Consider the following 11,248-nt stretch of genomic DNA (forward strand, 5'->3'; position numbering starts at 1 on the left):
GCTGTGAATACTTTCCGGATGCACTGTAAGCTGTCTCCGAGTTTGTAAGTGTTGGGATGGGTAAATTCATGCCATCCCTCATACACCAGCTTTACTAGTATTTCTTCAGTGCAGGTAGGGAGTGGGAGTGAGCAGGAGAAAGAGAGAGGGAGAGATAGGAGTGGGAGTGAGCAGGAGTGAGAGACGAGGAGAGAGGGAGAGAAGGGGAGAGAGAGGGAGTGAGGGGGAAGAGGGAGGGGAAGGCAGCAGGAGAGAGAGGGGGGAAGGGTTGGGGAGCAGGAGAGAGAGTGGGAGGTGGAGTGAGCAGGAGAGAGAGAGGGAAAGAGAGTGGGAGTGAGCAGGAGAGAGAGAGGGAGTGAGCAGGAGTGAGAGAGGGAGAGGGAAGTGAGCAGGAGAGACATTACCTGATGACTGCACACTGCACAGGCCTCTGATGGGGTCGGGCATTTCACTGCATAAGGCCTCTAAACACCTGCAAATCGCACCACTGCCCTCCTTGCTGATGGCTATGTAGGGGGCGGGGCAGAGCGGACTGCATAGGCTGGGACGATGTTTGCGTTGTGTGGACCCCGCTGCACCCTCCATGGATGTTCTTCCCTGCGGCCGGGGGTGGAGGGGGAAGTACCCAGTGGGAGGGTGCAGGGAGAGCTGCAGGCCCTGGAAGCAGCCAGGGCCCCATAGCAGCTGCACCCCCTGCACCCTCGGTAGTTGCGCAACTGATCGCAGCGACATACAGGAGGCGGCTCTTCTACTGAGACATCTCCTGCATGTTCCTCCTAGAGATTGGGCGGAAATTCAATGCTGCTGCATTGCATCTCTGAATCAGGCCCTTTGCCTGATGGTCACTGATAGTCACCACACAATAACCACTAAAGGGCAACATCATTTGAAAGAAGAAACTTCTTTTAAATGAGGGTAACTCTAAGTTTATTGAAGCCTGGATGGGGATATCAGGCAATCCCATCACTTTTGGCTAGGTAAATATGTGAATGCACTTCCCAACTCTCAGATACTCACAACACTGTGAAAATTAATATAGTGGCCTCTAAGGAAGATTGAAGGCAAATCATATTGGAACAGTAATGAAAGATTTCTGACTATACAGTGTGGAGGTGGCGGTCCTAATGTTTCTATTATAAAGGATGTGTACCTTCTCTCACAAACCTTAAGGGTCCTACACCCCTAGTGACTCACCGCCGAGCAGGCCGACGGCTGATACGGCAGACGGGTGACCCGGCGGTGGGGGGGAGGTGACGAGGGGAGTGAAGTTTCTTCACTCCCCCCGTCACCCAGCTCCATAGCACTGCGTGCTAATATGGACAAGATTGTCCATATTGGCCTGCATGTTTAAACGAGCCGGCACCAGCGATGAACGAGCGCGGGGCCACACATCATTTATCGCTGGTGCCTACACACTGAAAGATATGAACGGTATCTCGTGCATTAATGAACGAGATCGTTCATATCTTTCACTGGTATCGACCAGTGTGTAGGGCCTATTATACAAGTGAACTCAGGGCCGACTCATGACACATTCAAGCAAGTAGTGCAATTTTGCGGTGTGCCAAGACTTAGGGGGTGCACCAACTTATGCACTGATTTAATTGAACCCAGAAGTCAGGTCCATCACTACGTGTGTGCCAGGCACACAGCGCAGTCGCCCTGAGGGCGCAACTGCCCGCATCCTTGGCCTAAAGTCAGTAGCATTATAATGAGTCAAACTGACTCATTACAAGCCGCCTGTGTGTGTGTGCTGCTGCCGGACCCAGAGCAGCTCTGGGTCTGGGTGCAGGGGAGGAGGAGGAGGGAGGGGGACTCGGGAGCCGCAGCGCAATGTCATTGGTGGCGGTGCTGCTGCAGCTGTCCCTCTCCTTCACATTGGCTGGACCCGATGGCTCCCTTCCTGATCCAGCCACCAATGACATTACGCTGCTGCGGCTCCCGAGTCTCCTTCCCTCCTCCTCCTCCCCTTCCCCCAGAGCTGCTCCTCTCCGGTGGCAGCACATGGCTTGTAATGGGTTCCGCGATCGCTTCCTGCCCCACACATGGATGCGATCACCACCAGCTCTCGGACCCTCTCAGCGGTGGCGGGCGGTGGTAAGCAAAACTGCTGGGGCTGGGGCCCCCAGTATATCTGGCACTGGGGGTATATATGTACCTGGCACTGGGGTATATGTGTATCTGGCACTGGGGGCATATGTGTACCTGCCACTGGGGCATATGTGTACCTGGCACTGGGGGCATATTTGTACCTGGCACTGGGGGTATATGTGTATCTGGCACTGGGGGTATATGTGTATCTGGCACTGGGGGTATATGTGTACCTGGCACTGTGGGGTATATGTGTATCTGGCACTGGGGGCATATGTGTACCTTGCCCTAGGGGCATATGTGTACCTGGCACTGTGGGGCATATGTGTATCTGGCACTGGGGGACTGGCACTGGGGGCATATGTGTGCCTGGCACTGGGGGCATATGTGTATTTGGCACTGAGGGTATATGTGTACCTGGAACTGGGGATATATGTGCACCTGGCTTTGGTACATATTTGTATCTGGCACTGGGGATATATGTGTACCTGGCGCGGGGGGCATATGTGTACCTGGCACTGGAGGTATATGTATCTGGCACTGCACACAACGCAACACAACGCATATGCCGTAATGTGTAAAAGGGGACTCTACCTGCCGTAATGGGTAAAAGGGGTCTCTACCAGCCGTAATGTGTAAAAGGGGACTCTACCTGCTGTAATGTGAAAAATGGGCTGTACCTGGTATAGTGGCGTTACTGTGTGGTGTAATTTGAATAATACAGACTAGATTGGTATTACTATGCATTGGTATTATTTACTGTGAATTGGTATTATTTTGTGGCCACACCCTTTCCCCTTGAAGCTACGCCCCTATAAAAAAAAATTAACACGCCTCCGGCGCGCACTGGCCCAATTTTAAATAAGGGGGTGGGCGCCAATGCCATTTCTTGCACACAGCGTTAAAATGTCTAGTTACGGCACTGCCAGAAGTAGCCCGTGGCACCTGGAAGTGCAATACAGATACATTGCCTTTGCTTGCTGCTGCTAAAAAACGTTCTGCAGAGGCTATGTTTCTGTGTCTAAATGGCTGCCCTGCATTCATCAATGAGGATGCAGGGAAAAAATGTGACTGTCAGCGTCATCCAGAGTAGCCAGTAGAGAAGGAATTTCTTAGAAGACAGTTAAGGTAAGTGGAAAGGAGAGAATGGAGGAGGTTTTTAGAGACACTCTGGGGTTATATCAGTTAGGCGCACTACTGGGGGGCATATGTGGTATTACTGTTGGCATATATGATGGCTTTGCGGTAAATGGGTGAGGCTTTGTGGAGGGGGCGTGGCTTCAAGTCTCGACCCATGTTTTTTCATCACATCGGGTGTTCGGGAGGCGGGGCTGCTTTTAAATATGCACATTGTAAAATAAACAATTAGTTGTAAACATTCCTATGTTATGCAATGCAATGTACAACACAGGTTCTTAAACTTCTCTTCTTGAGAAAGTAGATTTTTAGCATGTACTCGGCTGGAGTTAAAGACAGCACATATTAATATGCTCATTAACTCATTAACACGTTCATTACTTTTATACTTTTGATAGCTGCCAATTCTGTAAAATGTCAGTGTTGTATATACAGCTGATACTGTCTTCCTTTTTAACTTGATCAGGCAATAAAGAGATAATCCCTTCTCTGTATCATGACAGTCATTTCCACGGCAACAGACAATGATGTCATGAGCTCAGCATTGACTTTAGAAGGTGTAGCATGATCATTTCACATTTAAACTGAAATATGTTCCATACAGCGCTCAGGGAATAGATCAAACTGCTGCCAAAATAAACTCTTTGTAGTACATGTGCGCTGTCTTTTTTTTCATGGTTTGACCTAGTGATACATTTCCTTCACACAAAACACTAAAAATGTCTGTAAAACGTCTTAAGGTAAGATTACAAAATCCTTTTAGGATCTCTCAAGGGGATCATCTGAGATCCTTGAGAAGAATCCAAATAAAATGTACAGTACATGTTTCTGCAGATATAGATATGAAAAGCATGGCCCAGCATGTGAACCTGAAATGTTCTGTATAAAAAGCCTTTAGGATAAAAGCTACACAATGGACCCACAGTGGGTCTGATTCTGAGTCTGACGCAAAGCGACTGCAAGTGCGGATGCCTGCAACAGCCAGATTTACAACCTTATACTAATGTAAGTATCCATCCTTCTTCATGTACAGTATATTTGTAGCAGCTCCCACTGTTTTTATGTCCTTAGCTCTTACACCTTCCCCATGCTGGGTGCAGTAGTTCCATCAGAAACATGTTACTTCTCCACACAAGGATGGTAGTCTGGATCCGGGCCGGATCTATCCCTTTTGGCGCCCTGGGCGGAAAATAGGGGCATGGCTTCATACAGGGGGCGTGGTCAGTTACGCCCCCTGTAGAGTTGTGCCCCCATTTGTGCCCCCTGTAGAGTAGCGCCGCTTACACAAAAAAACATTTTTATACTATCCCCGCTCCTGATTCCCGACCGCTGCAGACCTCCGCCGGCGCTGCTCCTCTCCTCGGATCTATGGGAGAGATGTCATGACGTCTCTGCCATAGCACAGCATAGATAGACACTAGAGGTCAATTATTAGCCCTAGCGTCTGTGTCAGTTCCACAATGCTGTGCGGTGTGCGATGAGGTCATCGCGCACCGCACAGCAAAGGTCCTCTCCACGAAGGGAAACTAGACGGGTAGCATCTAGTTCCCTTCACGACGGGGGACACAGCGGGGGGCACAGTAGCGGATCTTGCCATGGTGCGGCACCCTTCGGAAGGCGGCGCCCCAGGCAAAAGTCCTGCTTGTCCGTGGCAAGATGCGCTACTGGTCTGGATACACCCCCACAACATTCCTCAGACACTTCTGTTCACAAGGTAGCCACCCAGTTGCTGCCTGAAATGCGCCTTTCACAGGCAGAGTCATCTGGTTACGCACAGATAGAGTTGTCCACTGTCATGTCCAGTGTCAAGGTGCATATGAATGGTCTGCTGATAATCACTAGCATCCACTGCTATTGGACGTGCGTTCGGCTTAGTCCCAAGATCTATAGTGTATGTACAGTATATGAATAATGATGTTCCTAACTCTATAAATTTAATGTCTGTTACAATGGGATGCAGTTAAAATGCCATCTGCCAGGAGGCCGACGCCGGAATCCCGACAGACGGCATTTTACCGACGGACAGCAGCCCGACACCCCCTGGTATTCCCACTGGGTTGGTGGGTCCAAAAGCAAGCCACTAGGCCCGAAGCGTGACGTTAACAGCGAGCCAGCGAGGGCTCTCACTGCCGGGATTCCAGCAGATGGGATGCCGCTGTTGGTATACGGATAGCCGGTATCCCGTCTGCTGGTATATCATACTGGATCTGTTACAATCCACCTTCTGATTTACTTATGCCTAAGTTATTATACATAAACTAGGTGCTTCATCGCGCCCTACGGGCGCTCTTCACACCGTTGCAAGGGGCTACTCCCCCTTAACCCTTGCATGCCTATCTGGGGTTCAATATTTGTATTATATGGAGTATTACCTGCATTCCTTTGTTAGTGGTTAAATATTGCACAATGAAAGGGCGTGCGATGGTGAAGGAGGCGCAGCCCCTTGCGACGGCGTTAACAGCACCTGCAGGGCACGATGTACAGAATGTAGCGGGTGCAGGGGGGACTGCGGATGGGGGAGGGTGTCTGTAGATGCTGTGGGTGGAGGGGGGGGGGCGGATGCGGGGGGGGGGGGGGCAGATGGGGAAGGGTCCGGAGTCACTGCAGGTGGGGGAGGGGCAGGGGTGCCACGGGTGGGGGAGGGGCAGGTGCGGGGATGTTACGGATGGGTGGTGCTGTGGGATGGGAAGGGGCGGGAGTGGGGTAGGGGGTCCGGAGGCACCGCGGGTGGGGGAGGGGCAGGTGCGGGTGGTACGGCGGATGGGGAAGGGGGTCCGGGGGTGCCGTGGGTGGGGGAGGGGTGGGTGAGGGGAGGGACCGCGGATGGAGGAGGGGGTCTGCAGATACTGCGGGTGGAGGGGGGCAGGTGTGGGGGGAGACATACTTGGGGGCTGGATGGTGGAGGGGGTCTGGAGGTGCCGTGGGTGGTGTAGGGGCGGGGGAGTGGGAACCGTGGGTGGTGTAGGGGTCTGGAGGCACAGCATATGGGGGAGGGGTGGAGTGCCGCATGTGGTGGAGGGGAAGGTGCGGAGGTGTGGTGCATTGGGGAGGGGTCTGGAGGCACTGCGGATACTGTACCTGCCAAAAAGGTAGTTGGAGGGTATGCAGTAACAGGGCCAGGACAGGGGTGACAGGGTCAGAACAGGGGTGACGAGGCCAGGACAGGGGTGACGAGGCCAGGACAGGGGTGACGGGGCCAGGACAGGGGTGACGGGGCAAGGACAGGGGTGATGGGGCAAGGACAGTGGTGACGGGGCAAGGACGGGGGCCAGGACAGAAATGACAGGGACAGGATAGGGGTGACAGGGCTAGGGTAGGGGCGGCAGGACCAAGACAGGGGTGACAAGGCCAGGATAGGGTTGACAGGGCAAGCACAGGGGTGAAAGGGCCAGGATAGGGGTAACAGGGCCAGGATAAGGGTGAAAGAGCCAGGATAAGGGTGAAAGGGCCAGGATAAGGGTGACAGGGCAAGGCCAGGGGTGACAGGGCAAGGCCAGGGGTGACAGGGACATGACAGACCACAGGGCACGGGAGAGATTAGTATTAGGGACAAAACAGTGGTGACAGACAGATGTGTCTTACCGGAGTCACTGCTGCTGGCTGCTGCTGTTCCACTCCAACCTGTTGGTATCTGCTGCTGGTGGAGACTTGGCATGGCTGACTCAGGCTGGAGTCCTGCTTCCTCTGCCCGTCCGCATACCTCCCTCCCCTCTCCTCAGTCACACACGGCGGACCTCGCGCGGATGCCGGGCACTGTGGTAAGGGGAGACTGGGAGTGACTGGTTAGCCCCCAGGAGACGCTGCGGCTGGAGGGAGGAGGGGGTCATAGCATGCACGCGGCGCGGACCTCATGGCTGCCGTGCACTGTGGTAAGGGGAGACTGGGAGTGACTGGTTAGCCCCCCGGGAGACGCTGCTGCTGGAGGGAGGAGGGGGTCGGAGCCTGCAAGCAGCGCGGACTTCTGCAGCGCTGCCTGCCGGCTAAAGTGTGTGAAGGAGCTGGGCGCACCTCACTGCGGGCGGCAGCGCTGCAGCTAGCGGTGGGGTTGACGGGGCTGTAGATAACAGAGGCAGTACGGAACCTGCACAGCGGCAGGTGCCCCACAAAACTGCAGCTAAGAAGCGTGGAGTGTGCCAGAAAGTGACGCTCCTCCGCACCAGAAAGCCCCTGCTGAGTATGCCGATGTGGGGGGTCAAGCACACAGTGAGCCTGTGCCCGTCTGTCTGTACGGCGTACCCCCTCACACCCCCCCATACCTCCCTACTATCCCGATTTTCACGGGACAGTCCCGTTTTTGGGGACTGTCCCACCCATGGGCCGCTGTGTCCCGCGGTGTGTGTGGGGGGGTGGGGCAGTTGGGAAGCTCCTATACTTGCTGTTCTGCTTAGCAGAGCAGCGGTGAATAGACGCTTTGCGCATGCGCACAGCGTCTATTTAGTGGAGACAAGAGGAGAGGGGGCATCAGGGGGTACGGATTAAGGGGGGTCCGGCAGCAGAGCCGGATTAAGGGGGGAGTAGCTCTGTCCCAGCTCTGAAGCTCCCCCGTCCTGCCAGCAACAGCAGCAGCATTGTGCTACAGTCAGCACTCAGCAGTGCTGCGTGTTGGCAGGTCTGTGGTGTTGCAGGGAGGCAGCAGCCTCCCTGCTTTCTTCTGCCTGTGTGGGTGTGTAGGGGGGAGCGACCACCCCCTCTGGATTTACCCCTAGCTAAGGGGCCAAAATCCCATAAAAAAACACACCAATTCCCGGAATTTGCATAAGGAGGCGTGGCCCTGCGGGTCACAATTAGGCCACGCCCCCAATCCCACAGCAGACACAGCAATCAGATAGGGCCCCCCTGTCTCAAGTGCCGTGGGCCCCTCGGACTCATAATCCGCCCCTGGGGGCATGCCAACAGCTCACAGAGCGCTGGGCATGCCCCCTTACTGACGAAAACGGGGGCGTGGTTCGCGATCGCGGGTCCTCCCATGAAGCCATGCCCCCTTTTTGCCGCGCGTGTGTCCCGCCTTCTTCCTGAAGAAAGCTGGGAGGTATGCACCCCTGTCTGCCTGAAGAAAGCTGGGAGGTATGAACCCCTGCCTGTGCCATGCCCATACCATCTGCTTCTGCTCCTAGTCCCCTATAGATTTGCCCAGATCTGTGACTCATTTGACTAACTCCGCCCAGTGTTGTGACTCCGCCCAGCGTTAGCAAATGAGGCACAAAGTCACAGATCTGGGCTATTATATAGGAGATAGTGCTGTGTGTAATATGAGGGGGGTTGTGTATAACACAATATAACATGGTGCCGTGCAGCGCTGTAACTACGTGTGTGCCAGTTGTGCCTGGCACACAGCGCAGTTGCCCTGGGGGCGCAATGGCCAGCGGCTTGTAATGAGTCAAATTGACTCATTACATGCCGCCTCTGCTGTGTGCACCATGCTGAAGCCGGAGGCAGGGGAGGAGAGCAGCAGCGCCGGAGTCAGGGAAGGAGGAGGAGGGAGGGGGACTGAAGCTGCAGCAGCGCTATGTAATTGGTAGTGGCGCCGCTGCAGCAGTCCCCTCTCCTTCCGCATTGGCTGCCCGGCGCTGCTGTGAATGCTGGGATGCGCTTCCCTCATCCCAGCGTTCACAGCAGCAGCCAGCCAATGCGGAAGGAGAGGGGACTGCTGCAGCGGCGCCACTACCAATTACATAGCGCTGCTGCGGCTCCAGTCCCGCTCCTCCTACTCCCCTGCGGCTGCCCAGGATCTGCCAGCACTAGGAGCCTGACTTCCAGCGGGGAGAGATGGTAAGTATCTATCTGTGTGTGTGTGTGTCTCTCTCTCTCTATCTATCTATCTATCTATCTATCTATCTATCTATCTCTCTATCTATTCTGTCTGCCGTAATGTGTAAAAAAGTGGACGCTGTCTGCCGTAATGTGTAAAAAAGGGGACGCTGTCTGCCGTAATGTGTAAAAAAGGGGGACTGTCTGCCGTAATGTGTAAAAAAGGGGAATCTGCCTGCCGTAATGTGTAAAAAAGGGTACGCGGTCTGCTGTAATGTGTAAAAAAGGGGACGCGGTCTGCCGTAATGTGTAAAAAAGGGGACGCGGTCTGCCGTAATGTGTAAAAAAGGGGACGTGGTCTGCTGTAATGTGTAAAAAAGGGGGCGCTGTCTGCCGTAATGTGTAAAAAAGGGGACGCTGTCTGCCGTAATGTATACAAAAGGGGACGCTGTCTGCCGTAATGTATAAAAAAGGGACGCTGTCTGCCGTAATGTGTAAAAAGGGGGACGATGTCTGCCGTAATGTGTAAAAAGGGGGACTGTCTGCCGTAATGTGTAAAAAAGTGGACGCGGTCTGCCGTAATGTGTAAAAAAGGGGACGCGGTCTGCCGTAATGTGTAAAAAAGGGGACGCGGTCTGCCGTAATGTGTAAAAAAGGGGACGCGGTCTGCCGTAATGTGTAAAAAGGGCTCCATCTGGTGTAGTGGCGCTACTGTGCATCGTAATTTGAATAATGGAGTCTACTGTGCATCGTAGTATGAATTGGTATTATTTTGTGGCCACGCCCCTTCCCCATGAAGCCATGCCCCTATATATTTTGCATGGGGTGGGGGTGGGGTTGCGCCAATGCCGTTTCTTGCACACAGCGCTAAAATACCTAGTTACGGCACTGGTGCTGTGTGTATTAGGTGTAATATGGGTGAGTGGATGCTGTTTATAATATAATGTATTATGGCGCTGTCTATATTGGTTGAACTTGTAATATGTATATATATGTGTGTGTATAAATTTACGTACACACAATCCTGCACTAGTGTACAGTGTATAGATTTTCTATTTGTCCTTCTCTTGCCACAAATGTACACGGTACATTAATATAAAATGCACCTACAGTATATTATTACTCTTTCATTTTTTTTTTTTTAATGCTTTTAGGGGGTCTTTCCGAGTTGATCGCGTAGCTGCCGTTGTTCGCAGCGCAGCATCAGGCTAAAAATCTGCATTTCTGCGCATGCGTATGGGGCGCAGTGCGCACGCGCGATGTACTTTCACACAAAACTATGCAGTTTCACACAAGGTCTAGCGACGCTTTTCAGTCGCAATGCTGATTGGTGAAAGATTGACAGGAAGTGGGTGTTTCTGGGTAACTGGCGGTTTTCCGGGAGTGTGCTAAAAAACGCAGGCTTGTCAGGTAAAAACGCAGGCGTGCCTGGGGAAACGGGGGAGTGGCTGGCCGAACGCAGGGCGTGTTTGTGACGTCAAACCAGGAACCAAACAGTCTGAAGTGATCGCAAGGATGGAGTAGGTTTGCAGCTACTCTGAAACTGCTTGAAAAAATTTCAGCACTATTCTGCTAACCTTTCATTCGCACTTCTGCTAAGATACACTCGCAGAGGGAGGCGGCTTAGCGTTTGCACTGCTGCTAAAAGCAGCTAGCGAGCGATCAACTCGGAATGAGGGCCTTAGTACTGTAGTTTTAACCTGCCATTGCAGGACACACCCCTGAGTGGCAATAAATAAGCCCATAGGTGGAGCTAGACACACCCTTTGGGCGGACCATGGCACACCCTCAACGGCGCACCGCGGAGACATTCTGGTACCACCTGGAATCTCCCTGAAACTAGTTTTCAAAAGTAGGCAAGTATGATGGTAACCCTCTGTGTGAATTGCGGGAAGTGGAGAAAAGCCCCGTTTACCGCAAAACAGGACTTTTCTCTGCTTCATGAATAGACCCCTATGAGAGACTGAGATAATCCTATGGATACTGCAGCAAGTCCCTTGAAATAGCCTCTAAAACTGTTTATGCTGCTGGCTTGCCATTCACTGCTGCATAACTGGATAAACTGTTATTTGCTTGCAGCCTGTATGTGACATTGAACTATGCTATTGTGTTAATTCACCCATCTCGCTGCACACCTCCCAACATTGCTGCTAAATCATCTTTGTTTGCAACTACAACACTAAAGAACCAAACTTCATACTCTGACTACAGCTTTTAATTCTTTATGCATCAGGAACTGCGTTTTCCGTTTATGTAATTAGGAAATACAAGT

Source organism: Pseudophryne corroboree, chromosome 2, assembly GCF_028390025.1.
Source record: "Pseudophryne corroboree isolate aPseCor3 chromosome 2, aPseCor3.hap2, whole genome shotgun sequence".
NCBI lineage: Eukaryota > Metazoa > Chordata > Amphibia > Anura > Myobatrachidae > Pseudophryne > Pseudophryne corroboree.